This window comes from Drosophila simulans, chromosome 2L, assembly GCF_016746395.2.
Source record: "Drosophila simulans strain w501 chromosome 2L, Prin_Dsim_3.1, whole genome shotgun sequence".
In the NCBI taxonomy this organism is placed as follows: Eukaryota; Metazoa; Arthropoda; class Insecta; order Diptera; family Drosophilidae; genus Drosophila; species Drosophila simulans.
In genome coordinates, this window is record NC_052520.2 from 17,579,647 (window position 1) to 17,607,482 (window position 27,836).

Below are 27,836 nucleotides of genomic sequence, written 5' to 3' on the forward strand. Positions count from 1 at the left end.
GTTATAAACAAGAGTTTTCAATGAATCTGTACTATTTGCATAAGACCGAAGTTAATTCTATCCAAAGTAAGCGTTTAATCCCATAAAAAGTTGCTCATTACTTTTATTGCAACAGATTCGTTATTTAGAGGTCCAAGCTGCGGCCAAGGATATGCTCTAGTTTCGGTAGAGCTCCAGGCGAGGTAGCGCCTAAGTCTTAGCAATTAGAATTGCCAAACTTGCCTAGGAAATTCTCAAACGCTGCTCAAACAGTTGGCCATTAGCTAACTTGGGCCTAGACCAAACAAAAGCCGGCCAAGGCGGGCCAATTAACGCAGCTAAAGCTGCCCAAAATCCGCCCAAGGAGCTTTTTAGTCCTGGCCACAGCCTTGACCTTTATCCGGAGGCGTGGACAGGCTCCTAAATATTTAATTGTTTATGCTATAAGGGGTAATGGCGAAGCCTCGTTTCACCGCCCCACCTCCCCCGAAATGTACTTTAACAATTTGGCCCACTTGGGAAGGGACTTTTAATGGACAGCTGGCCGGCGGAGAAGCATCCACTTCTGCGTTGCGAAACGATTAAAGCCAAGGCAAAGTAATTAGTGACTCAATTGCTTCGCTCTGGCGCCGAGCACCGCATACAAATAGCCTGCTTGGACTTTGATGGGCTATTGGTGGTTTTGTCATAAGCCCGTAAGCCGGCGAAAGCTGGCCAAATCAATTGCCAGCCAACTGGCACGCTCAAATATGAATAAAAATATAGAGCAGGAAAAATGAATGTGACCTAATAACACCATCAAAAGGAAAATGCCATTTTATATTAAATATTTTAGGAACAATCAACAATGTACATCAGATTTACGAGTAAGGTTAAATCCATAATAAATATTCTTCAGACTTGAGCTGGTTTTTGTCCGCATTATCCCGATTTCACAGCGATTTGCTGAGCAGCACCCAAGCTGGGGAAAAATTGAGGTCAGGGAAATTAGCGTCAGACTTGCCGTCTTTAAGTCATTTTGCCAGCTCTATAATCCGCCTTTAACGCAATTTATGCAAATTTATGCAAGCTCCTGCTCAAACGGCAGCTGCTGCCTTGCATCGAATAAAAACGGGAGATGGAAAATTGAAGTCGGCAAACAAGAGTTTTTCTTGTTTTCGGCCGGCTGTCTTATGCTCCTTTGCCTGCCAAAAAGTTAAACATGCTCATTTCTTAACTTTTCTTTCAAACGGACCGACGAAAAGAAAGCCTCAATGCAGCACAAATTTCGAAATTGCACTTTTCCGGCCCAAGATGAAGTCGGCCAAAGCAGAAAAGAAAAATAACGAAGAGGAAGCGGGTAAAACTGTTGCCCAGCCCCGCCGGAAATACAAAAGCATAAACTTTCCGGCCAAAACTAACCGCACACTCTTCCGGGCGACGGGGCAGCATGAGGAGGGGTATACTTCAGTCGAGTGAGTGTCCCGGGCCGACATTTGAAAGCGCCAAAATATAAAGCGCAAAATGTGGCGGAAGTTTAATGAATATAAACTTGCCCGATCCCACAAGCCTCCACCAAAGACGGTGGATTTTGTGGCCAGGGGAAGGAAGCCAGCCAAGTAAATTAGCAGAGTTCACTTGCAAGAAAGTGGCAGGAGCAACGAAAGAAATGTGATATCTACCAAATGGATGTGGAATGACAAGTTTATGGAGACCACAGGAAATCAACTCGTTTATTTATGAAAAGCAGCTGCCGCAACTTGTCGACCACCTGCTGAGTTGAGAAGAAATGCCGACATTTGATTTTTAAAAAAGCCACACTTTAAAGCACTATATTGCAAACTTCTAAGAGAAAAACAAGAAAATAGGTGCAAACGCACACATGTGAAATTTAAAAATGTTAAAACGGCAAAAGTTACAAATCCCTTCATTATTTTGCTTAAAAGCGCAACTTTCAATAACTGAGCATCGATGAGGGATGATTAAGCTGACATTATTGTTTGTATTTAAGTTTTTTCTTTTTATGTTTTGTTTAAGCACTCGTACAAGAAAAATGCAATTAAAATGAAAATAGCTAATTACTTTATATCAATTTGATTTAAATGTTATTTTCCTAGTGAAAACATTACAATCACAATGGCTTTACACAAGAGGGACTTAATCCAGCGAATTACGCATTGTTTAATGCAACACAAAGTGCACTTGATTGTCGCAATTGGAAAGTTTTCCTAAAAATTAAAACATGTATGTGTCTACGCAGGGGATGATCTAAGGAATTAGCAGATAGAACTCAAGTCCCAAAGCGCTTTTGCATTCTGGGAACCCCCGACAAATTTGTTGCTTTTATTGCACTTGTTGTTGTAAGCGTTGGTGCTGTCGAATGCTGTTTGTTGTTGGCCGAACAAATGGCAAAAGTTTTCGCTTTGTTTTCACAATTGTTGACGTGCAATTCAAATGAGTTAACAACGCAAAAAGTGAGTGACCCACATAGCCACGCCAAAGCCAAAGCCAACATCTGGCGAACCAAGTTTAAAAAAAAGCGGAGGAGCGGAATAATAAAAAATAAAAACGCATAAAAGAAGTAAAAAAAAAAAACCATATAAATGGAAAAACATGAAAACTTGAAGTTGTAAAAACAGCGAAACCAGAACAAGCAGGCAACATATGTATGTCCTTATTGTTGTTGTTGCTGTTCACAGTTGCAGAACAACAAAGTGAATGAAGGCGGTCGTCGGCAGATGGAAAAGTGCCTGCGCCGGGCGGGGGAAACAATTATAAGCAGCGTTTCCGGGGAAAACCCCAGCCAGCAGATTGCTGCCTGTTGCAGACAAACATCCATTCCATCCACTCGAGTGTTTGCACGCTCGCCGACTAGCAGCTCCCAGCAAAATTGCATCCTTAAAGAGCAACTTGGCAAGCGCATCAAATGCGCTTAACAATTCAATTAGCGAGACACTGTAAGACGGATTTGGTAAGGGTGGAGGTAGTGGTGGATGGTGAAACTGCTCAGGAAAATGGGACTTTGGCTCAAGTTTCCCGGGCTGGCAAACAAATGAAGCAGCAAATATGCGCACACGAAATAATCAATCGTTCCCGGGCCAGCGGAACCCAAATAAAATGTAATTAATTACAGCTTGCTTTCTTTGTTTTGTGGGGTGGCCAACTTTTGCAGTTGGTCCCGACTCCCAACTCCCACGGCATTAATTTAAGATGTAGAGCTGCAGCTGAAGACATCCGACCGCAGGGAACAGGAAGCAGAAACTCAGCAGCTCAGAAACTCTTGTTCCAGTAGTTCGCCGCCTGACGTTTGGCATAAGCAATTCCCGGGCTTAAAGGATTTTCCGGCGCCACCTTCGTCAGGGCATCCTGTTGAAAGCTGCAATTTGTAGAGTAGCTGAGGGCCCGCCTTGTTAATTTGTCTTAAACTTTCGCCCGCAGTGGATATTGAGTTGGGATCGGTCAAGAGTCTGAATTATTCTGTACTCTGTATAGATGGGTTACCAAACTATCTCAGAAATTGCTCCCAATTTTAATTAGTTGCAAGCATGCAAAGAGGCTTTTGATAAAAATTTTATGTTTACAGACTTATTAAATATACTTCGCTTATGTACACCTTGTTTAAATTCGGAGAACTATCTATTGAAGATTTCCCAGAAGCGGAATTCCACTTAAGATCAATAAAGTGCCATTCAAGCAGCCAAACAACACTGTACATCCGTGGGTCGGTTTAGTGAGCCATAATCGTCTTATTATAAAGATACTCTATTGCGGCAGACGTGTCATGTTGTCATGGATATACAACAATCGACAGTTGGTGACTAATAAAAAGAAATACCATAAAAGCAGCAATACGACCGCCGTTTATATGTGTTTCAGTGTGGCGAAAGGACAATTGCTGTGCTGGCGGAGCACTCGGGGACGAAATAACTAACCGCAAGTGGAGGGCACACAAACGGAAACAGGACACCAGTGGAGCCAAGGAGCCAAGGATCCAAGGAGCCCAGGAGCCCAGCTGCAAAGCTGGGTAGTGTGAAAATAACATTTTAGCTTTTGTTGGCTCGTGACAGGCTCACGAGATCCCTGCGTCCTTAGTTTCGCCACTTTCATCCGCCTGTCCGATGTCAGTCAGCAGGACTCTTGTTGCTCACGCCAGGAATATGCTGTATATGCGTGAGTGTGTGTGTGTGTGCTCCTTGAATGGGCTGGGTAAATGCGAAATCGACGTGTTTTCGGGCGTTGAGTATTTATGTGCTTTTATTTTGTCAACATTTCGTTTTTGGCCAAATGAAAATAAATTCAAATGATTTATTTACGAGCATTTGATTTATTTGATTTCCAGCATTTGCTTTTTTCCTCTGCAGTGCAATCGCTTCACCACCGCTCCACCGAAAATAAAATATCACCACCAGCAGCCACACCCTTTGCACATGCAATTTCTTTTCTATTTGCTCGGACTCAGTTTTGGGGTGGCGCTGTTTGATATGCCCCGGAATTTATTTTATGCGGAATGTTTATTTGATTTGCGCAGGATTTTTTCTTTTTTGCAGTTTCATTTTCAGTGCGACAGTCAATAAAAATTTCAGTGTATATTTTATTCCCATACCCATGCCCACACACACCCTCACGTTACTTGGTGTTATAGCGTTATAGTTCAGTCAAATGGCAGAAAAAGTATTGCTTTTTTTGATGGGATTAGAGTGACGGAGGCAGTGAAATGTATGCATACACACATGGACTAATTCGAAACCGGATTAAGAGCGGGGCAATAACGCTTTGAAATACTAGAAAATGTTTGGTTTCCAGCAGATCGAAAGTAAGCGCGATGGGAGATAAATTGATTTTATTTTCGGCATTTTTAGTTCTTAAACTTTTCATTTGGGCCACTCTCAAGGCCAGGGTGTCAGAAAAGTTTCAGTGGAAATAGAAAACCTCATCAATTTTCAAGGCTTTTATTGGCTCTATTTATTTGCTTTGCCGGGACCAGAAAGAAAAACTGAAAACGACCGGGAAAAAGTTTTTTCCTTGGCCAATTCTATTTGGTATTATTTATCTAATGGCATTTGTCGACGAGCATAAAAATAAATAAATATATATCTGGCCAGGCCAGACACACGCCCCCAGCTCAAGTGTTTATGATATTTTGATTTTATTTCATGTGAAAGTTGTGCGCAAACTTTGGCCATCCCACAACGCCCATCCCCTCGTCAACATGCATTGATAATAATGACGCGCCCCTTACTGTTCTTCCCTACGATTTTGTCATGTGACATAAACATTTTGTTCGCACGACTTTTGTTAGTGGCGCAATAAAAACGCCTCGCCCGGCACTTTTGTCCAAAAACTTTCTTTTATTAAGATTAAAAATGACAAAGGCGCAATATTAGGGGAGTTCACGCTCCTTGGCGACCCGCTGATAAGCGTCAAAGACACTCGCTTCTGGTACTGCCTTTTGCCAAAAGACAAACTCATTTTCGCTTTCGCATTCAAGTGGGTGTCACGCATAAATTTCATAAATGTAAGCCTCATTATTTCTGCCTGCCATTTTGCGGCTGACGGAATCGCGAGACGGAAGGCGAGAAGCCAAAGACGCATCAGCCACGCCTACCATTTCCCTCATTTTCCCAACTTCCCAGCCCTTTGTCACGTGCCGAAAAACTTTCGTATACCCTCTCACTCGAACGGAGGATCTGGAACTCATCTAAATGGCGCAATTGTGCGGGTCTCATGTGGAATTATTATTTTCTACTTAGGGATGGCGGGTGTGGCGAATAAATGACGCGGAAAATCTCCTTAAAAAAGGATAAAGTATTTAAAAAAATCTTTATACAAATGCTGCAATTGGTAACACAAAGAGTGCAGTAAAATATTTTATGAACATATTTAAATAAATTATTAATCCAATAGAAACAAGAAGCTATAAAATAAATTTCAAAGGTCAGTAACACATATCTGCTCACATATCCTTGAAACTCTGTACATTATTATTTAACTTCAATAGTAATACCCAACTAGTAAACTATTTGGCTAGGAATTTGCTATTTCGGGAATCTGCCCAATTTGTGCCAATGTCCTTTTCTATCCACTCAACTCCGAGGAGTTTCGGTAGCCCATCACTCAATTCGAAGATCGCACTTCTGGAACGCTTGCAAAATGCTCGAGAATCCAGGGCTTCCATCATCGATGGCATCGCGAGTCGGACAGACAGCTAAAGTGACATCAATCAGGGCGTCCGACCACGCCCCTAATGTGTTCACAGCACACACTCAAGCACTCACGCACACGGACACAGACGCATGAGCTATAGCTATACCGTTATCAGTAGCGGAGCATGTAATGCCGATGCCAAAGAGAGTTTGCTGTTGTTTGCTCGTTATGTCGGCGCTTCAACCCGGTACCACGTGGCGTATGAGTGCTCGCCACGGCAATTGATTGACGACAGGGAGGCAAAGTAAATCAATTATTGTGGAACAAAAGTTTCGCATTATATTGCCCTGACAAATTGCTGTTTGTTACTAAAGCAATCGAGCATTTGGATCATTAAAAAGTTGCCCGGGCCACAAAAGGATTGGGATTTCATGCTCAACAAGAAAAACACAATAAATAACTTGGCTTCTTTTTCCGGGGAATAATCTTGGTTGGAACATCAAATTGCCGTCGCAATGTAAACAAATTTCTGTTGTTAATATATTCGTTGAGATAGATCAATAAGCCAGATACTTGGTTCACTGGGACCAAAAGGGGCTCTTTTACAACCGGACGGACCTCATTTTGCATTATGGCCCGCAGATTTATTTCGCTCTACAAAACTGTCCCATAAATATGCAAATTTCGCTTCCTAAACAGAAAGATATACAAATAATTCTCGAAAGAGATGGCCCAAAGTATGTGAATAAATAAAAGACTGAGAACTCATAAAACTGCATTATTGGGCTCTTGAGAGGGAAAAGTGGGGCTCAGAAAATGAATCACTGCGAAAAGTGAAGCAGCTAAAGCTGACCGCAAATCACTTAAACTTTAGCGGAAACTCATTAGTTTCACTTGGCATTTTCCCACTGCATTACTTGGCTGGAAAGTGCACAGCCATCTGAGCCAAGAATGATTTCTATTGTTTCAGTTTTAAGTGCGCGCAACTTTTCCAGTCAGTCGAGGACTCTCGAATCGATGGAAATTAATTAAATTGCACGTCTGTAGTAGATTAAAGATAGCTGACTAAATGCAGTTGATTTCGTATTTATTTTCCACTCCATTTTGTCCTCTCTTTCAGTGTCTTTCCCTGTTGTGAAAAGCCAATTAATGGCCTTTTTATAGCCCCGAGATACAAGCTGTTGCCACTGAGGTGTTGTTATTTGCACTGCCTTTAACTAAACTTACTTTTATTATTTTATTGGACCCACTCTCTCTTTCCGTTTTGCCCGTTTTATGGACGAACTGCAAGGACGTGCCTTTAGCGCGGCTTGCCAAGGCTAATATAACAAAGAATTTGTCTTGAGGACATGCCATCATTTGGGCCAATGATTACATTATGCGATAATGTAGCTCCATAAAAGGCTGCAGGGTGACAAACAGATAGTGCTCAGAAAAGGGCGGTGGGCGGTGGCATTTCGTTTGCCGTAATAAGCTGTAAAAGTGCCACATACAGTTGACCTGATTTTGCCATCACATTCCTTTCTGTGCGCATCCTTGTTGCTCCTGCTTGCCCTCGTCTCCTTAGCTTAATCCAACTTTAAAATTATACACTAACGATTCACACATACAGCTGGGAAATCGGCGGTGGAACCGGAAAAGCGAAGCCGCGGGGAGCAAGAGGCGCCAGCAGAGCAAGGATTAAGTTTGAAGCACTGAACCGTGCAGGAACCTAATGCAGGATCCTGTGCACTCGTCCTTGCATTGGCTACAATCACACACTCCCCGCTCACAGTTCACGGTGGAAAATGGGTAGGAGCTGAGGAAGCAGTCCTAGTGCAAGATACATTTAGCAAAAATACGACAAATGCAGTAATTAATAAATTATCAAAAGAATTACTCTAGGAACTAATTGCTGCTACGTTAAAAGGGCTGAATCTTAACAAATAGTAATTTAAATTCAGTATTTTAATCACTTTTTAGCAATAAAAAGAAAATGGAGTAAGGAGAAACATTAGAGTTATCTAAAGAAATTCACAAATAGTTTCTTTCGGTGTATTTTCCTTGCTGTTCCTGTTAACTTTTTCTGCCCATATTCCAGACTTTCCTCTTGAGGCCATGGGTGTGTGGAAAAGTCCTTTCCGCTGTTGCGCCTTAGTTAGCTCGTAGACAAAAAAGTGGCAGCGATAAAAACTCGCAATTAAAACGGCAAAATAAAATTTGCGAAAGGTTGGGATGTCATCCAGTTGTTTGTCCATATTAATCCCAAGTCATCTGTCATGCCCTGTGGCATTTCCGAATTTCTTTAAATTTATTCGCGAACGTCTCACACTCATAGGAAAAATTCAGCTCAATTGTTGCGAGCTTATTAAATTACCAGAGGGTAATCTGACCAGTATGCAGAACTAATTAAATTTATAAGAATTAATTTGCCAGCAATTTGCGCAGCCAGACAAAAGTGCCAAAACGTTGCCAGTGGCAACAGTCAACCAAAATAAAATAAAAGAAAAGAAAAAGAATTATTCTCGAGAAGAAGTGGCGGACTGAAAAAATATGACGCCAGTAATAAAGCGAGCAGCAACTGACTTAATTAGCAGCGGGCTGCGTTTGGGGGCCTTTTCCGGATTTCCCGCCAGAGCTGTTCTTCCTTTAAAAAGAAATGTGGATAAGTTTGCTGTTTTAAAGGAAGAATTCAGAGGCCAAACAACACGGAGCCGAAGCAGTGACAATAATTTGAACATGTCTCAAGTTGATCATTAGCATATTTCATAGGCAGGCACGCCTAAACAGGACACAATTTTCCCCAATGCTTTTCCTTTTTCCTTTGCCTGCTGTCAAGCCGGTGGAAATCTCCCTGCCAGCTGCTTTTGCTGCACATCGACATCTTTGACGCGCCAAAAATGCACTCAGCCGTGTGACCCATTTCCCCAACTTTTTCTCCCCCCGACCCCATGATTTTTCGATGCCTGGGAAAATGCTGCTGCAACTGCCTTGCATTTTATACTTGCTAGTTTTGATATTTCCCGGGGATGCATTTCACTTCTTACTACCTAGAGTAACAAAATCTGCTCCGTAGTTACCATAAAATGATTTGATGAACGAGTTCTATGCACAATTCGGAATTGCCCAAGGTTTTTTTGTGCTTCCTGCCAAAGTTGGCCAAGTCATAAGTTTAGAAATTTCATTTTTCCAGGTTTAAAGGTAGCTTAAAGTTCGTGTGCACCAAAAAAAAAAAAAAAAACTTGAAAAGAATGTTGCCATAAGTACACAAGATTACTTTTAAGAAGTTTGTCAAAGTTCAAAGACCAGCTGGTAGACCAAGTCAAAGGCGGGAAGTATTGGCTTAAATCTGAGCAACCGCAAGTATGATTAAAAAATTTCTAACGGGTAGACTTGGTTAATATATTTCAAGGAATTTAAGACTATCTTCGCACAGGCAAGCATTTAATTTATGCAGAATGTCTCAAAATAACGAAGAGTTTCATGTATCTATAATGATAATGCCCAATCTCTGATACACTTAATACACTCGGCAGGTTCTTAGCAAAGGTATCCCTTACTGGCTTTCACTCAATTAACATTCGGCCTATTCGGGAAAATCTCGTCACGTCTTGCTTTTCTTATGAAACATAATAAAGCCCGTCACGTTTTATTTGCCTTTCCCTGCGGTCTTCAGGATTATTGTTGAAAGGGAAAACCATGCGAAAATGTTGCCGTTTGAAGAGTAAGGCTTTTGCCTCGCTTTACTTTCTTGTAATATTTTCTTTATTTGCTGTGTTAATACACTTGAACTGGTGGGGTGGAGAAAGTCCCCTCCACTTGCCGCCTGTATCTATTTGCCACGCCCCTTATGCATATGCATAGCCCACTTTTGGCAGAGCAGAGTTGACTCAGCTGCCCAACTGTGTGGACTCCAGTTGAGTTTCCCGAATGCCCAGCACCTTGCTCCAGCCCGTCCATTTAGTCGGTGTTTTCTCACTCCCAACGGCTGGTAACATACCAATTAATTTTTATTTATTTTAATGCTGCCCCGTTTTCCTTGGGGGCATAGCACAATTCCCGCTTTTCAGTTGCGAGTTCCAGTTTCTGTTGCAAATTTATGCATTACTTGCATTTTATTGACCCACTTCTCTCTATCCATTTCGTTTTTATTTTCCAGTTGCACGACGACAACGAGCAAGAGGTTGAAATTAAATTTTATTTTAGCAACTTTATTTTTGGGTTCACCGGAAAACAAAGTGAGCAATTTTTACGTTACACAGAAAAACTTTCATTTGCCTTCCTTCCCTTTTTTTTATGTAATATTTGCAATAGATGCTTGAGCAAAGTTCAGTGGCAAAGTTTTAGCAACAACACCAAGTTGAGCAACTTTTAAAATCTTTACGTATATGTTTATGTACAAAGTGCAATTTGAATAGCTTAAATTTCAGCTGTGAAAATTGAATGTATCTGCTTTCGCACTGCTCTGTGGCTTAAAAGTTAATTAGAAATGTTTTTTGAGCTTAAGGGATGAATTTGTTACAGACAGGCGGTGCTTAATGGGCTGTCAGGTTGAGGAATTTGATTGTCCATAGAAAAACAGTGCAACAGATGGGTTCTTTTAACTCATTTTAATAATTAGATGTGATTTAACAAATTATCTCGCTTTAATTATATCTTTTGCACAAATAATTAGGGTTATTTTTAAATATTCATGGACTAAGATTTTTAATTAGTTGACATTTTGCCTGAAGTTAATCTTGCTTAACTTACCTCTGCCCCCTGTTATATTAATTTCGGTACTTTTTCAAAACAATTGAAAACTATTATTGCCAAAAATTAACCCCCATTAAAGTTTAAATATCCTACTGGACATCGCTCGTTACGAGATGTAAAGTTGAAAACTCAAGTGGGTTTAGGATTTTTTTTTGGCCAGGTGCTCGAAGCCAAAGCAAAGCGTTCGAGTGGCAAAAAATAAGTTAGCCCGAGTTATAAAGTTATCCATTCCCTGGCAGGTCAGTGGGTGGAAATATCCGCAGGGGGCGTGGCAGGGCAAAGGTTACGCTCGAGGTGAGCTGAAGTGGGCGTGGTTATTTAATTAGCCTGCTCTGCCGCTGCCACAGTGAATTTCATTAAATTGTTGTCATGTAGCGTCGCTCGTTTATTTGCGCTGCTCAAACATTTCCGAATAAATTAGCTAGCCTTCAAGTGAGTGGAAAATTTTATTGCATGTGTGTCTGTTAGAAATTTAATGAAAAGTACTCCACACTCGGCATCTATTGTTGCTAAACTGAGAACCTGCAGTTCTTCTCACGTTGCATGTAAATTTCATGATGGGATTTATACGTTTTTCTTCCCTTGACCACATCGATTTCTTTTAGAAGTCTCCCTTCTTGAACTTTTAATGTCCCTTGATGGTTGAAAAAAGAATAACAGATTTTTCTGAGGGTGCTGCTCAAATTGTGCTTTATTTCATCTTACATTTTTTCTGCTGTTCAAAATTGCATGAACCTTTTACTTTTGCTTTGTTACTTCGCGAATCGGCTTATATCAATGCTTTCAACTTTGCTTTCCCTTTCTGGCTATTAGAAATAGTACTCAGAATTGTTTGATCGATTTGATTCAACCAATTTTTTGTACCATAAGTTTACCTTTATAGACTTATATTTACTTATAGGCTTATATGCCTATAATCTTTATATTTACTTATACTTGTAACTTTAAAGAATTGTCTTCGAATGAACAAATTCTCTGCTTTAATATCATAAACAGTGACAGTTTTGATATATTCGCAAAATGCCCATGGAAAGTGGTTTTGATGAAGCGTAACCACTTTAGTTTAAATTGATTGGCGGCTGGCAGGAGCCGTCGACCACAAAATGTATGTGCTCATTGATAACATTCCGATGCCGTTTTGAGGCAATTTGGACATTGGGGCATCCGACTCGAATTCGCTGAGGTGTGAAGCCAGCAAATGTTATTGGGGCACGTTCGCGGATCGGCTCGTGAGCAATTAGATGCAATAAATCACAGCTGCTTATCTGGCTGTGAGCTGCGGGTCCCTGATTCGATTCCCCGTCGCTGGCTGCAAATCTGGTCCTTTCGGTGGCCCAGGGCCTCGGATTCGGCGGGGGCTACCAAATTGCTCACATGGCTGACTGCCGTCCCCGCCCCTACCCTTCAGACCCATTTCAATTCCCGCCCACATATCGGGAGACATTTGGCGGAATCGCAGACCCGCGGCTTTTGGCTTGTGTAATGGCTCGATTTCACATCCCCGGGATATATGGCCAATTTCTGTCGCAGCGCTGGGAGTTGCAACTATTTTATCTGCCGCTCAACAGAGCCGGCAATATAATAATTTTATTTTATTGCTGCACTTTCTTTGGGTTTTGGGTGGGGCTATAAACAGTGAGGGTGGGATGAGTGCTAAAACTCAAATACATATTGACTGCGATTTTTCTTCAGTTCAAAACAATATTTTATACGGCATTAAGCAGAGAAGGACATTCCTATATAGTACTAATTTAAGTTAATGTAATTTTGTTTCTCATGTGAGATAAATTTACTGCGACCTGGATATTCGTATATCTTATTGCGATTTACATCAGTTACTTATCATTGATGCATTGCCCAAATTTATCATCAATTTTTGGGCTGAACCATTAATCCCCATCTTCGAATGCTGAACAGCCCAGCAAGTAAGAGGAAGCAAGCAGTTCAAGGACCTTCGACAAGATTGAAGGCAATCAGGGCGATTTATGTCTGTTGGCTTTGGATTACCGTATGATTTCGCTGCGAGTGAAATTTGGTCCCGAGGCGGACAAGTTATCCGGGCCGCAGCACAATTGCTTCCCTAACCTGGCTTAACGTTTTCTGAGCCTCCGCTTCCATTATCCGGACAATGCTGACGCACGTACCCTAATCATAATGCCAAGCATCGCTTTTTATGTGATGGCATGTAGGGCTCAGCTCGAGTCCCGAAAGCCACAAAAAATAATGACACCGCAGACTCACTTACGGCAAATGAACCCCAGATGATAAATTAAGAGCGGCAAACATATCACTTGCAGCCGGCGAATCGGAAGTGAGAGTTCAAGTGAAAGCCAGGTGAAAGCCGAGGTGTGAAATAGCCGAGATTCGGAGCACTTTTGCCGGGCACTCTGGCTTTGGTAACGTTTATGGCGATATAAACCCGGCATATGTAGTGCCATTTAATTAGAGGGGATAAATGCAAAAATCGTGTCTACAACTCAAATCAATTAGGAGGGCAACAAGGAGGTGGACCAGGATGGAGGAGGACGTTCATCCGGTTTATGGCTTGATTTATGCAACTAATTAGCAAAAGCATAATTTCGGAAATATTATTATTTTATTAAGTTACACATTATGCGAAATGTGATTAGGGCAGCAGGATAATAGCAACGATGACAGGGGTGCATGGCCAACCGAATGCTGTATATCCAGGACACTAATTATGCTGCTGCATAAATCATATTGTCCGTGAATCAGGATGGCAGCATCCTGATATTCACGCATGCATGCTATACGGTTGGGGTTAGTTGGGCTTAAGCCCATCAGCCATAAATGTCAATTATGGCTTAGTTTGCGAAGCTCCTGCTTCACTTCACCGTAAAGTGTTGATTGATAATTTGATTGATTGATTAATTGCCAGCTTGATCGTTAGAGCTTCGCCGAGAGCGACTGATTTTTGCTTTTTTTTTCAGCACTGATTTTCAGCCTCATCCTCTGATGATGATGTCATAAATTGAGATTAATCATGTTTCTGATGGGCACCAATTTTTTCGGGATTGACACTGTGTGTACATAACATGAATGCCTCATAAGCCGCTTAGTGTTTTTAGATTTGTGGCCCGAATGCGATGTGGTGACATTGCTGCTGTACTGTCCATAATTGTTTGCGTTATGCGCGCAATTAGTTATAAACTAAATATATTCGAGTGCAGTCGTATGGATTTGTTTGAGTTGGCTTTGAAACGGATTTGTTTATCTATCAGTTGATTATACAAGAGAGCTTATTGGCATTGATAGCCCATTTTATGACGGGCGGTGGTTTGAAATGCACTCCATTGAAGTCACACATTTTAGATATAATTAACACGATGTTTATGGATTTGTTGTCGGTGTCATTGCACCACAATTAATGGTGATTTAGACGATGACAAACTCGAAACTAATAATCGAGAACCTTGTTTGTATTCATAAATAGGAACATTCGTATATTTAATTAATATATACACATGATCCAGTTATTAGCGCGGAAATTGCTGTTAGGTGGGGTAAAGCCTAATTTTTTGTATCGTTTTTCTATTATCTTCTATTATTGAATACCAAAATCGAATTTAGGCTAATATACTGTGCTCGTTAAGTGTGTTATACCATGATATTGTATTAAACAAGTATTTTAAAACGCTTTTACGGTGCCGGCCATCAACAGTTTAATTATTCTTGTTTTATTCCCCGTTGCTTTCGCAAATTGTAGCGCACTCGTGCAGCGTGCCATTAGTTTTATTACTTTTAATTAAATTCCTGATTACACACAAATATTTTATTCCACGTGAGCGCACCGCGAAAGTTTTGCGAATTCTTTTTCAAAACTTTTCACACCATTTTGCCGCGAAAAAGCACTGCTTAATTATTGCGAGCGTGCGTGTAAATTCCGCGGATAGTTTGACACCATTCTTTAACCATTCGAGTTAATTGATTCCATATTCCATTAATCATTACAAGAGCACGCGGCTGGGATGGATATTAATTAAAGCAGACACACGCACGCACCGATTGTGATAAACTGGCATTTAAACGATGCCACATTCTAGCGCGGATATTTCAATTTAATTCCTTTCATTATTATTTCGACTAAAATTGATTGCCGCGGAAATTTGTGCGTTATCAGCGCGACGCGAGTAAATTCTCGGCTATCATATCACATTAAAATAATTTATCTCTCGTTTTTATTTCTGTTGAAGGAACTGCTGCCAAGCAAGGAGGCACTTTACATTTGGGTGTAATTTTTCATGCTTTTCACAACTCAGCCACTCGGAAAGCGCACACACATATTTTATCGGGCTCTCGGATGCCGAAGAACACGCACACCGCCGTCAACAACTCAAAATGTACTGAAAATGTGTCCTGCGACTTCGGTGTCGGGATGCTGCAGTGTACAGAGTCCTCTCTGTACAGTAGCATTTACAGTGGCACTTACTGCTATTCAAAGGACCTTTCCTAATGTGATAACAAGCGATTGTGGGAGAGGCCTCACTAGGTTAGTAGGTTGCCAGTAGCCGACTTTCGCCAATAAAAGGACATTTTCTCTTGCCGGTCGCCATTGCTAGTTAACAGCACGGATGCCGAAGCATTAGCTCTGTTAACTCAACAAGTCAGAATAACCATGTTGGCATGACCCCAAAAGTAGGCAATATTTTATAAAAATGTTACGCATTTACTGTTTGCCATGCATAGAAAACTTAACAAATATTTAACGGGCTTTTGCTTGGTAAGCTTACCGTTCATACTTTTTGGTACTGCTAATATTACCATCCATTTGTATGAAAATCAAAAGACTTCCTGTTCAGTTACTCTTTGGTAAACTATAAGCCTTAACATTTATGTTATTTTTTTAACAGAGTGCCTCTCTTAAATTCGCACCAGCTTACAGAACAAGTCCATTTTATCTTTCATAACGTTAAGTTCTCTTTTTAACCCAACATAAGCCACATTCTCTTCCCATGTTAAGCTACTTCCAACAATTGTCAAAGGCGAACGCAAGGATAAATCCGAATGGGTGGCTAATTAAATTACCTAGGTACATGGTAATCACATTGAGAGCGATCAGAATTGCGAAGAATTTTCAATTAATGCTGCAGCTGACACTAGTCAACGGCATTTTTGGGGCTAAACTGGCAGTTGAAGCATTACATTTCGCAACTTGGGCAATGTCACCATAACTCATGGTGCTGTATGTGCGCCTGAGAGGATGAACATGTGTACGTGTGTGTAGCGATTGTTGCATAATTTAAGTGCCTCCCAACAAAAATAAAAGACCAAGGATGTATGAAAAAAAGGACGAAAAAAGCGAGGAAAGTTGGAAAATGATTTAAGCCGTTCCGGAGTCAGAGTGCGGCCATGTCGGCATGAGTGTATGTGTGTGTGTAAATCCGTGTGCGAGTGGCTAGGTGCATGTACGTGGGTATGCGGACATGTGTGGGTGGCAGGACCATTACTTTGTATTTAATAAAACAATGTTGTCGACGCCCCAACCTGAGTGTTCGCCCCTGTCAAAAGCATTATCCCTGAACCCGAGTATCGCCTGTTGAAAAATCTCGAAACCCTCTATGGAGTGACGAAAAAATTCAGCAACTTATTTATTTAATTTCCACGCTCCACTTTGTTTATTTGCATTGCGAATTTGGCTTTATGTTATAATGCAAGCAAAAAGTGCAAGTTGCATGTTTTGTAAATATTTTTTCACCTTACTCACGGTTATGTAAATGCAATTCAAGGATTTCCATTCACTTGCCAAAAAAATCATAGATAAACATATTTTATTATCACAATTTAAGCATTAATTAAGGCAGGAAAATAAAGTATTTTTGTTAAAAATGTGAACAGGCTTAATGCTGTTAAATAAACAACATGTGCTTTATAGTCCGACCACCTATATGAATATATTTATATATTATACTTAAAAGATTAAAAAACTTCATTTAAGCAAATACGATTTAGTTATACGCCCAATACCAAACAGTCCACCTTAGTGAACTAGCATCTGATGACCTTAATGCTGAAATAATCCATGATTCTGATATATATCGAAATCGCCTTCGGTGTTGGCATTCGATTTTAGCAACGATCCTACCAGGCATCTTCGACAAGGCAGTAAGAGTTATATTATGCATTTCCGCAGTGCATTTATGGACGTAGCTGATTTAGCCCCAAAGTATGCAAAATATGCCTGTCTGCCTCGCATTTGGCTGCCAGGCCAAACATCTTCAGTTACTCAAGACGCAACAAAATGCTCTCCGAACGCATCCCCTCAAGTCTGGCCAAAACCGCAGAAATGCATTAACCCCCAGAAAAGCCACCGTGGGGCTGGGCCAGTGCCTTCGCCAATGTTTGTGGATGTTGACTAAATTCGTAGAAGAGAGCGGGCTAATATCAAACGGAAGTGCCAAACACAGACATACACACAAACGCACACAGAAGCCAGCCCCTTTGGCTTCAGCACTTCACTCTCTGGGCCATCTTTCTTCGGTTGGCAACATCAGAGCTCCGCCTGCACTTGGCCTCGGTTTCCGTACACATTTGAACGTTTGAGAAATGCATGTGGAAAATGCCAGCCACTGACTGCATTTGTAACTGCAACCAGTTGGAGACTGCCGACAGAGTTGTGTGCACTATTCAAAATATATATGCACTTGCGTTAAGTCCCCTAAAATATCATGGCTTATATTTCGGAGATACAAACTCATTACAACTACTACACAATTTTAATACCGAATGAATATTAAGCCTAATATTCCCTTTAACAATACTTCAGATATATTGTAAATAATAAACAAAATGCTATTTGCATTAACTTTATGAATGTGCTTTACTCAGATTATATTTCTGTACTATATTTCTCTAGGTGTATATTTTAAGGAGCTGCGTGTGCATCCTTGCGAGTGTGTTCGGCTAAGCGGCGCATTTCCTGGCCTGTGCCATCAACTAAATAGCATTCATTTACGTTGATTTATGCAGGCTAGGGAAACCGAAGAGGCTGGAAGAGTCGTAGAAGGAGCGATCTTTTTGTGGGGAATATTTATGCCCCAAAATGACACTTTAAAGTTGCAATAAAAACTGTGTCGTTGCTTCGCAGCCCCCTTTGTTATTTATAGTTGGCAGTCCACGATGTAATTACTTTTTCAACACGCACGTGATGATGAGGCAGTTCCCCAGTGGAGCACTCAACCCTCGGGTCAAAAAGGCAATGGCTGCATTAGTGGTCGGGTTCGTCGTTGTCAATTGCCAACTGCAATTGATAAATTGGCAATGGAGACGCGCTTCCCCATTTCCTCCTCATTTTCCAGTGAACTTATTCTTCGCCTGCTCCTTTTTCTGGCATTGACAGTTCAATGTGCTCACTGATGCGCAAATATCAACTCCAATACACACTCTCGGTAGTCTTTCAGCACCGCTCCCCGATATGACCGCCACCTCTTTTTTTCCCCATTTTCCAGCTTTCCCATTTTCACTGCGCTTTTTATGGCAGTTCGTGACCGAGTTGTAGTCTCTTCAAACTAGTTTTCCAGAGCAAAGTACATATATATATATATATAGTTCGCCCCATCCGATATTTCAGTTTTGTCTTTTTCGCGTGTTCCTTGAAATTGAATTAGTGGCAATGGCGGTTGGGATTCCTAATCTTCGAATGGTTTCAGAAGGTTGCCAAGTAATGGATGCGATAATTTGTTAAGGTTTCATTTGCTCGAATCTCTTGCAGCACTTGGCCCCCATTTATTTTTAGTTCATCGGGGAAGTCAACATAAAAATCGACCGGATTACTTCATTAAAAGTTAAGGCTTAGAACTTTATTTAAACTGCAAAAAAATGGCAGTTGCTTTCGTATTTTACTAATTAAAGTCTGTATGTCTGTAAAAATGTCCTAAAATATCCGAAATATATTGGTTAAGACAGTTTCAAATAAAAGACTGGAAAACATGGAAACGAACATGGAAATAAATGCAGATAGATAGACGAAGAGTGCTATAAACCAAAGGCTTCATTTAGATTGAACCTTATGTGCTGCAGATTTTACCGACTTCCTTTGAGCTGTTGTTTATAAATAAATTTGATTAAAAAAAACTTATTTAGAAGGCAATATACTTTGCCCGACTGGCTGCATGAAAACTGAGGCCACAAAAGTGCGCATATAAAAATCTCATAAATTGAAATAAATAAGAAAAATAACAATTTCAACGCAACATACACACAAGCACATTGGGGTCATAAAAATAGGGGAACCCCAAGCAACGTTTCTCCTGCAGACCTTGTTGTAATATTCATAACTCTTTTCAAATGTGGTCAAGTGCTGGGCGAGTGTGTGTGCACTGGGATGTGCTGTCCTTTCGCCCAGATTCGACAGCTCTTGATATTGCTGGCTCTGGTAGTGTGGTGGTCGGGGAATCTGGGGATCTGACCAGGAGCAGAATAGCAATAACTACAGTTGAGCGAGCTTAGCTCGCTTTTGAGTCTAAGCCGGCTGAACCGACCTGACTTGAGTTGGGCTTGGCACATTTTATTAAAAACGAGATGGACCACGGAATAAAGTCCGAAAAATTTCCACAACAAAATGCAGTTTTCTTTTTCTCTTTGCATTGCATTTTTCTGCAGAAATGAAGTCCACGTTTGGTTGCCAGGACCCTCTTGCTTTGTGACTTGTATTTTTATTACATTTCCCCCGCTTTCACCGTCGTGTCTGTTTCATTGTCTGGCGATTTATGGATTTTATTTGGCCACTTTTTACCCCATTGTTGGCATTTGTCGCCTTTTCTACGTTTTGTTGGCTTATTGCAAATACTGTGATGCTGTGCGCTGCCAGGCCATCTTTTATACATAATACATATGTATATGTACATGCATGTGCTTATTTATATGAATTGAAACTCCTGCAATGTTTTCGCACTTGGCAACACATCGAGTTCGGGAGCTGGGGAGGCTTGGTTCAGTTGTTTATTGGCCATGAAATGGAGACATTATGGTCAACACACACTCAGCTCCTGGTGTCCCGAATTGGCGTTCTTCTGGGAAGCGCGTCAATGACATTAACCCACTTCAAAAGCTGTCTGCATGGCTTTGTAGTAAAATTCTAATTAAATTCACACTTAGCCGACCCCACAAGCATTCCCCACACATGTTCACTGACCATTTGTGTGATGCCACAGAGTTGAAATGGAAGAATGGCTGAAAGCGGGTCGAATCCCTTTAATGAAACCGCACACAATTCGGCCACAATTTTAGTTTTCGCACAAAGGACCCGGTGAACGACTATAAGCCGGGGATAACAAACGTTGATAAGATGCTTGAAAGTAATTACAACGCATATTAAGTATTTATAAAACAATAAAACGTTTAGACTAAAGCGACTAGAGGGATGAAGGAGATACCCGAGCGCACAAAGCCAAGAAGCAATTATTTTTAAACTCAGCTGGGTGGAATTGTTTGAAAAACTTTTAGGCTCGCTGGGCCACGTAAAATACAGAAGATATAGAAGAGTGTAAACGGATGTAAGACGATACAAAATAATAAAATGTTGTCCTGCGCCTGGCTACATCGTAAAAAAAGCCAAGACATAAATAGGGACAAGGAAAAAAGTGTGGGAAAACCTCCAAGAGGAAAACGTGGGCGGGAAAACAATACTTGCTGCATGGGGAGCCAAAAATAATTTTAACAAAAACTTGTGTATTGTGTTTTGTGCACCTAAAAAGTTGTCTACGATTTTCAGAACACTTATATTCCCTTTGCAGTAAATGTGTGTGTGTGTGTGTGTATCAAACGATTAGTGCAGGACTTTCGAAAGTTTCTGCGGCTTTGCGAGAGTCTGGAAAAGGGACACTTGAAGCTCCACTGGTTGTCCTTTTAACGATGCCGCGAAGAGAAAAGTTTTGTGCAAATAGTTTATGGCTACGGCAGTGGAAATACATGGTATAAACGTTGGCCCAAGTGAGCTGGAATGGTTCAAATGATTTTAATTGTTATTGTCAACATTAATTGGAGTGGGCGGAAAGTTTTTAATGGCCCAAAGATAATGTGTGCCCAACGCATGTAATGAAAAGTGGCGCAGACATATAAGGATGCTTACGAACTCACATGAATACAGGACACAGTACTCAGCGAGTCAGAGTCCTTTTACCTTTGGTCCTTCCATGGAAAACCTTTCTAATTAGCTGCAAAATATAATTCTCATCATAAAGACGTTAACAAAAATATTTTTCCGCCCGAAATGAATAAAAACCCATTCCGTTTTATGCCGCAAATATCTTGTCAAATTCAAAGCGATAAAATATGTGTATTTCTCAAAGAGGATTTACCAAAAAAACAGGAGCAGACAATAATGAGAGACATATACAAGAGGGAGGACCGAAAAATCCCCGAAAAAACGCACAGTGAAATACGATAATTATGCGACATTTAGCAGTTTAGCGACAGGAGCAGCCAGGACATTCGGGCATTCAAGGAGCTTAATGGCTGTGGGAAGCCTGCTCGCCGTGTCGAAAGAGTGAAAGCGAAAGTAAAAAGGGTAACAACATTGGAAAAACGGGGCAAAAAAAAAAGGAAAACACGCAGCGGAAATTACAAGGGCCGCCAGTTGGCAGCGGCACAAAAAAAGGCTACGACAAGGGCCACAAATGCAAAATGAAATCGAATGCGCTGGGGGTAAATGTGTCAAGGGGCGGGAATGGGTTAACGTTAATGTGTATGTGGAAGTGCGTCGCTCGGTTGGTGGGTTAAAGTTTTAAAACTCGTTAGTATGCACAACGAAACGAAAAATCAACAATTTCTATTTTGATTATATTTTTACCACTGTGCCCGGATAGTTTTGGGTTCGTTCCTCCGACGCCGATGGCATTAAATGGCATATTGGTTTTAGTTTTAGCGTTTGCGTTTTAGAACCATTGGCAAACAAATTCTGGAACTCGAAATAAACCTTTTTGCGGTCATAAATACGAAAAAATATCGTAGTCCAAAAGAAAACCTATCAAACAATGTTACGTTTCATGCGCAATATTGTTATTTTATTTATAGCCAGAATATATTTAGAGTAATAATTAGTTATGAAGTATTCCAATTAGATTTTAGGATTGATTTTATTTGGTAGATACCCTCTATATTTTATATAGTTTTGTGAGGTATCCGCCTTTCGAATTCTAGCCTTTCAGACCCTTTTAGCAAACGGGCTCTCCTAAAAACCTAACCAGGCATATTTAATAAGCATTTAAATGAGCAAAGTTGAGGGCCCAAAAAAGTTTTCTAGCCCAATTCTATAAATGTATGTGTTTACCCGGCGTATGCGTGATTTCCTTCCTCTGGAAAAAAAATCATTTCAACGGCCGATAGTTACACTTTTACCTCGAGGCAAATGAGTCTGCCATTAAATTAAAAGAGCGTGCCCCAAAAATTTTTCATGTGCCGTATGCGAATCATCGTTACCATTTGCCTCACATGACAGACATATTTCGGTTAATGGCCATGGCCATAAAATGGATTTAAAGCCATTTTTTGCGGTCTACTGAAAATCTGCTGACCAGGCCGGCGACCTCAAAGCTAAATTAATGACAAAGCTTAAGTTGTTCCCTCCAAAATGCAGCCACAAATTGCTCAACATAATTCCAGAACGTATAATGGTTTTTTTTTTGTTTGGAATTTATAAATTTACAAATCTGGGCATTAGTGCCGGAAGGCGAACCTCAGATAGATAAAATGTAAATTCAATAAGCGAAGTCAGCTTAAAAAGGGGCTTTAAAATGCTTTAGTTTCGCTGATTTCAATGAATTATTAAAATCTGTTGTCCACCTTTTCGGCCTTTTCGTCCTCTTTGCCATGCATGTAGGTCAAATTGGGCCCGCTTGGCTGCCTGCTGAAATTTCAGCCATTTTGCAAGTCAACTAAGCGGCAAAGGAAAGTCACTCAGGAAGGATGTTTTGCTGAAACGAAGGTGGCTTTCACTCATGCCAGCCCGTTTCTTTGGCCAGGTACAGGAGATCCCCTGCCTCCTGTTTTTCTGTTGGCCTTTGTTTGCCGAAAGAGCTGCAAGAATAATTGCTGGAGCCGCAATTTTGGTCGTACCAAAAGTTCAGTTTATTTTCCAGGCGAAAGTTGCAAAAATGTTTGCGGTCAGATTTCGGCAACATTTGCTGGGGGAAGTAAATTTGTCGGAAGCTGGTATGAAATAGTGAACTATCATCCACCATAATCGGGCTTAATCAGAGTTACTACTTCATTTGGATAAGTCCACAAAGGTGAAAGCCACCGTTTAAAAGTCCTAACAGAGGGTACAAATATGTGTAATTTGTTTGCTCATGTTTGGTTTACGTTGTTGGCGTGTGTAATTGAAAATGAATATTTAGTTCACATTTAAGAAAAATATTTAATGATCCAAACAGATTATTTACATCTTTACATTTTTAGTGAAAACGCAAATTCTGCGCATGACAAGATTATTACATAAATTTGTACATAATATTAATTATTGCACTTAGTTATTATTTTGAGTGCAACTGAGAAATCACTTTCCTCGTATAACTAATTCGTGCATTTACTTGCTGCACAGCCTCCGGAAAGTTTTCCCTTGCATTTCTGAGCTGTCGCTGGCATGAGATTTGGTCTCTGGCTCCTGGCTTTTGGTTCCCTGTCGGTTTATCGTGCTCACCTGGTTTCTTTGGTCCCGCATGCTTGCATATGCATAAGTCAGAGGGTCCGTCTGAGTGACATGGCCAAAGAGTCGTTTAACTACCACTGCGACTGGCAGCATACGTTGCGTATGCGCAATCTGCTAAGCTAGTCTTCGGGTATTAACCTAATTCCACGTAAGCGCATTACACTCCGCAAGCTGTGACTCTTGCCATTAAGCCACCAACAGTGCAAATAATTTAATATCTGATTTATGCGAGATGCACACAGAGCGACTTAAGTCCTGAATTCCCCGAAGCCGGGAATAATTGATGACGGCAGCTCCCAAGTTCCAGCCCGATTATGCGGATTCCGTGGGTTTGAATGCCTTGATTAGCATGCCGAAAGTTTTGGACGAATGGCATTTGTTGACAGCCTTGTGAAATGCCCTTGTGGCTACTTTTCAGCCATCGACACTTCGCTGAACTTTTATTGCCATTGCAGCTGCCACAGGAGATATGAATATTTCACACAATTTATTGAACTTTCAGCCGGTTGCAGCCTTTGAACCCGTCAAATTATTGCCAATTATTCATTTGACTCGATAGCTGAGCTTGCGGTTTGATTTGAGGTTAGGTGCACTCAAAAAAATCATATATATTTGTTAGTATAATATTCTGTTAGTTTTCTTAGTTATATGAAATATTCCCAGAATAATATTAGAATAAATTGTTTTCTAGAAAGTCATATATCTTAACTATATTTTATTAAAGCCATAAAAATATTTAAATTTATTCTACCTTACTCAGTGGCTTTATGGGCTTATAAGCTTCAATTTAAAGATCTGTGCAATGTTTGATTTATCCAGCAACAAAACAAAAAAGAAAGTCGAGAAATTGCATTTACGCGGTTCGTTAGACCAACAAACAGAGAAAAGAAACCAGGCAAACGGCTCAAAGGCCAAACCAAGTTGGTCCAAAAGGCAAATCCGGGTCGAAGCGGGTCGTGTTGGGTTGCTCTTGGCCAGAAGCACAAAATTGCAGCCAAACATTTTCGAGTGGCGGCTGCAGAGCAGCAGTTCCAGAATTATGCTACAAATTTATGAGACGACATAAATTTTGCAATGTTTGTTTTGGCTACACACACACTCTGGCTCCCTTGCTCAGTACAAAAACAAACCCAAATATCTAAAGCACACACATACACGGAGAGAAAAAAGCAGTGGCAGCCTTAACCCATCCCACACAGCTGGGGGCCGCAATGGTCCTGCTCTATGATGAATGTCATGCGGTGAAATTTTAAGCCAGCAGAAAAACCAACGCCTGCATGCAGGGAGGCAAAAAAGTGGGATGGGGCTGGAAAATGGAAAATGGAAAAAGGGAAAAGCGAGAAAGGGTGGATAAAGGGGGTGTGGCGTATAAACCATCGCCTCGTCATTCTAAAATTGAAAAATGCATGCAACTGTTTTGAAGGTTGCCTTTTGCATTGGCAATGGGCGTCTTTCTTGCGAATTTTACATGTCCAATTTTTTGCCGCTCTTTCTCTCTCTTTCGGAATTTTGCCCAGCTTTTCCCTTTGCTTTTCCCAACCCACCCACCTCCCTCCACATCCATCTGTCTTTCTCACCAGTGTCCTGACAGCCAGCGACCTCCAAGCGCCGGCAAATAGACAGGCATGTAAATTACTGGCACATGTGCGTTAGGGGCATCTGCCACGCCCATCGGCATTATCCCGTTGACCCCAAAAAGTGCAGAAATTTGTATATGGTTCGCCCGATCTACACGTCCTGCATTGATGCAGTCCACGTCCACTTCAAGTGCTCTGCAGCTAGAGTGGGTTTTCACTTTTTTCGTCATTTTTTTAGAGGTCTTTAATCTGAACGGGGAAAACACTTAGCATGAGGAGAAGGATGGGGTTTGGGATTTGTTCTGCTGTTTTCCCATTAAGAGGATTTATTGGGAGTTGTTGCCGTACTTCAGTGCTACAAAAAATCAAGAGTAACACAAAAATAATAATAGACGCTTAAAACTAATTGAAACACCATTGAGGGATTATAAATTCGGTTAAACAAACAAATATATTGCAATATAGAAAACTGAAAAATGTGCATCGCAGCTACTTTATGATACGCTGTATTATTGGACTGGGCAGATCCGCTTAATGAGTTGTACTACAAGGAGCTGGAAGAACCACTTTGCCACCCACCTGTCATTCCATTTAAAATGTCAGCTGGACTTTTTATTTTGTTCGCTACTGAACCGCTCGTTGTGGTGGTCAATGACAGGAAAATCTCCGATGCAGAACCCAAAAACTTCGCTTCCGTTTATCCCCGCAAATTTCTGCCCCGTTGTACCCCGGCTTTCTGTGCCAAATTGCTGGCGTGTCGGAGCGAGCAACACGTCACATGCATAAATGCAGTTTTTATGCCCCAGCTTGGTCCAAAATGTTGCCCCTTCTCGAACCACCTATGAATGTCATTCTGCAACCAAAGACAGTGCAACAGTTTGTGTTGTTGCCGGTTGTTGCCGGTCTTCTGGATGTTGTTGTCGTTGCATTTGTTGCTTTGCTGTTGCTGTTGCCGTTGTTGGCATTGCAGCTGAAGTTACTGTCATGTCAGCTCTGGCCGAGTAGAACGATATTTTAGCCGGATGTGTGCCTGGGCAGGATGGCTGGCACATAGCTTTTATGTCTATAATTTCTGCAACGAGGCATGTATGCACTCGTTGTTATTGTTGTCAACATGTTGTCCACCAACAACGAAACAGAACAGCACCGCATACACAGAAAGCAGTTCGGATGGTAATGGACTTGGCTGCGATCACTTAGGAAACACTGACAAAAAATATGTTCAAAACAATACGATTCTCGAAAATATCTTGAGAAGTCTTCTAAGAAATTCCTCTTGTTTTATACAGCAAAACAGATGACTTATTGCTAGCAGAAATCAATAAATCTACATAACATCTTATGTCTTTTGGCTATTCAAGTCCTTACAAACACATTTCCTTTCCATACTTTCCCCAAAAAATTCTCATAGTGCTTGAGCTGCAGAAAGAGCGACCACACTGTCAACATAAAACACATTTAACATGCTATAAACTCGCCAGTGCAGCACTGGCAAACATTAAAAGCAGCCATGGGCTGGGACTCTGTGCAGAATTCGATTGCGGAGGCATAATTGAAAAGTTAATTTCGAGAGCTCTAAATTTCAATTAACTTTACCGAGCTGGAGTTGGATGGGAAAATGTGGCAGGCGATATGATGGAAAAAAGCCGTAGAGGCAGCATGTTCAAGCCTTGGGCTGTCATTGCACGGTCACAGACATGTACTTACCATTGAAATGCGTTTTCCTAATGACAATAGCACTGGGCTCTGGAACGAGTGTAACTATTACAAAATGGCCAAAGATGCGGTCAATACGCCAATGCCTGAAGGGGTAAGCCACTCCCAGGTAGATTGTCAACTGTCCAACGCATTAACATGTCCTGTCTGACCATCTATTTTCTGTACAAATCAACCTACAAAAGACAGGGGACTGCCCACACAAATAAGTAGGAACAATGCCCAGTTCAGAACGAAGATAAATGCCAATGGCATGAATCCTCATATGAATGATGCGAAAGAACGAGTACAGTTGGCCACAGAGTGCACTATTCCAGGGTTACCAGGGTTTGCACGGTGACACACTAACTGCATGAGTGAGTGCGTTGATATGCGACACTCGAATAAATCAGATTGGGCATTTTCTATTCTAGCAATGTTTAAATAAATTCAATGCTTTAACATTTGGTGCATTCATGTTAGTTAAGTAAATGTAAAGGTGGTTAAGATGATATTAATATAAATGATTTTTTGAGACATAGAATATCTTTTTAATTATTTTTATTTATTTTAAACAACTCAATCTAATTTTGTGAGTGCACTCCGCTCGCATCTATTCTTTTCCGTACAAATGAATTGTTGTTTATTTGTCTCTTGCGCACGCACACTCTGACAAATTGCCGCTGTATATTTCAAGACATTTAGCCGCTCCGCGTTTATGCAACAGTGAATTGAAATAAAGGACTCTGCTTCCTCATAGACGGTGGCTGTGGTGTGCGGGTGCAGTGAACCCAGGAAACTCGGCCACAATTCGCCATTTCTGGGCTCAAAGCTTAATCCGCAGGAGACCAAATTCGATTTGCCAGTGCCAAAGGATTTCACCCAGCTTGACACACGCTCGTCAAGGCAAATATCCTGGCAGGCGGCGCTTTGTGACATCGTTTGCATGCCGAACATGAATTTCAAAGATTTCGCCGCCGCAGCTGACACTCGTTAGCAGCTAAAGACGGCCTTGATAGGGAAAAGGGGGCTGCCCTTCCCTCGAGGAAAACGTGACAAATTGT

General features: G+C 41.1%; 1 protein-coding gene across 2 annotated transcripts in view; it reads right to left on the reverse strand.

Annotated features, from left to right (window-relative positions):
• LOC6732636 (putative neural-cadherin 2) overlaps positions 1–27,836 on the reverse strand; it is a 115,040-nt gene that overhangs the window by 36,254 nt on the left and 50,950 nt on the right. The window contains exon 1 of one of the 2 annotated variants that reach the window (XM_016178159.2): positions 15,081–15,224. The exons of the other annotated variant lie outside the window; for it this stretch is intronic. The gene's annotated coding sequence lies outside the window, so the exon portion shown is untranslated. Of the gene's footprint in view, positions 1–15,080; positions 15,225–27,836 lie in introns of those variants that run through there. 2 annotated transcript variants of the gene reach the window in all.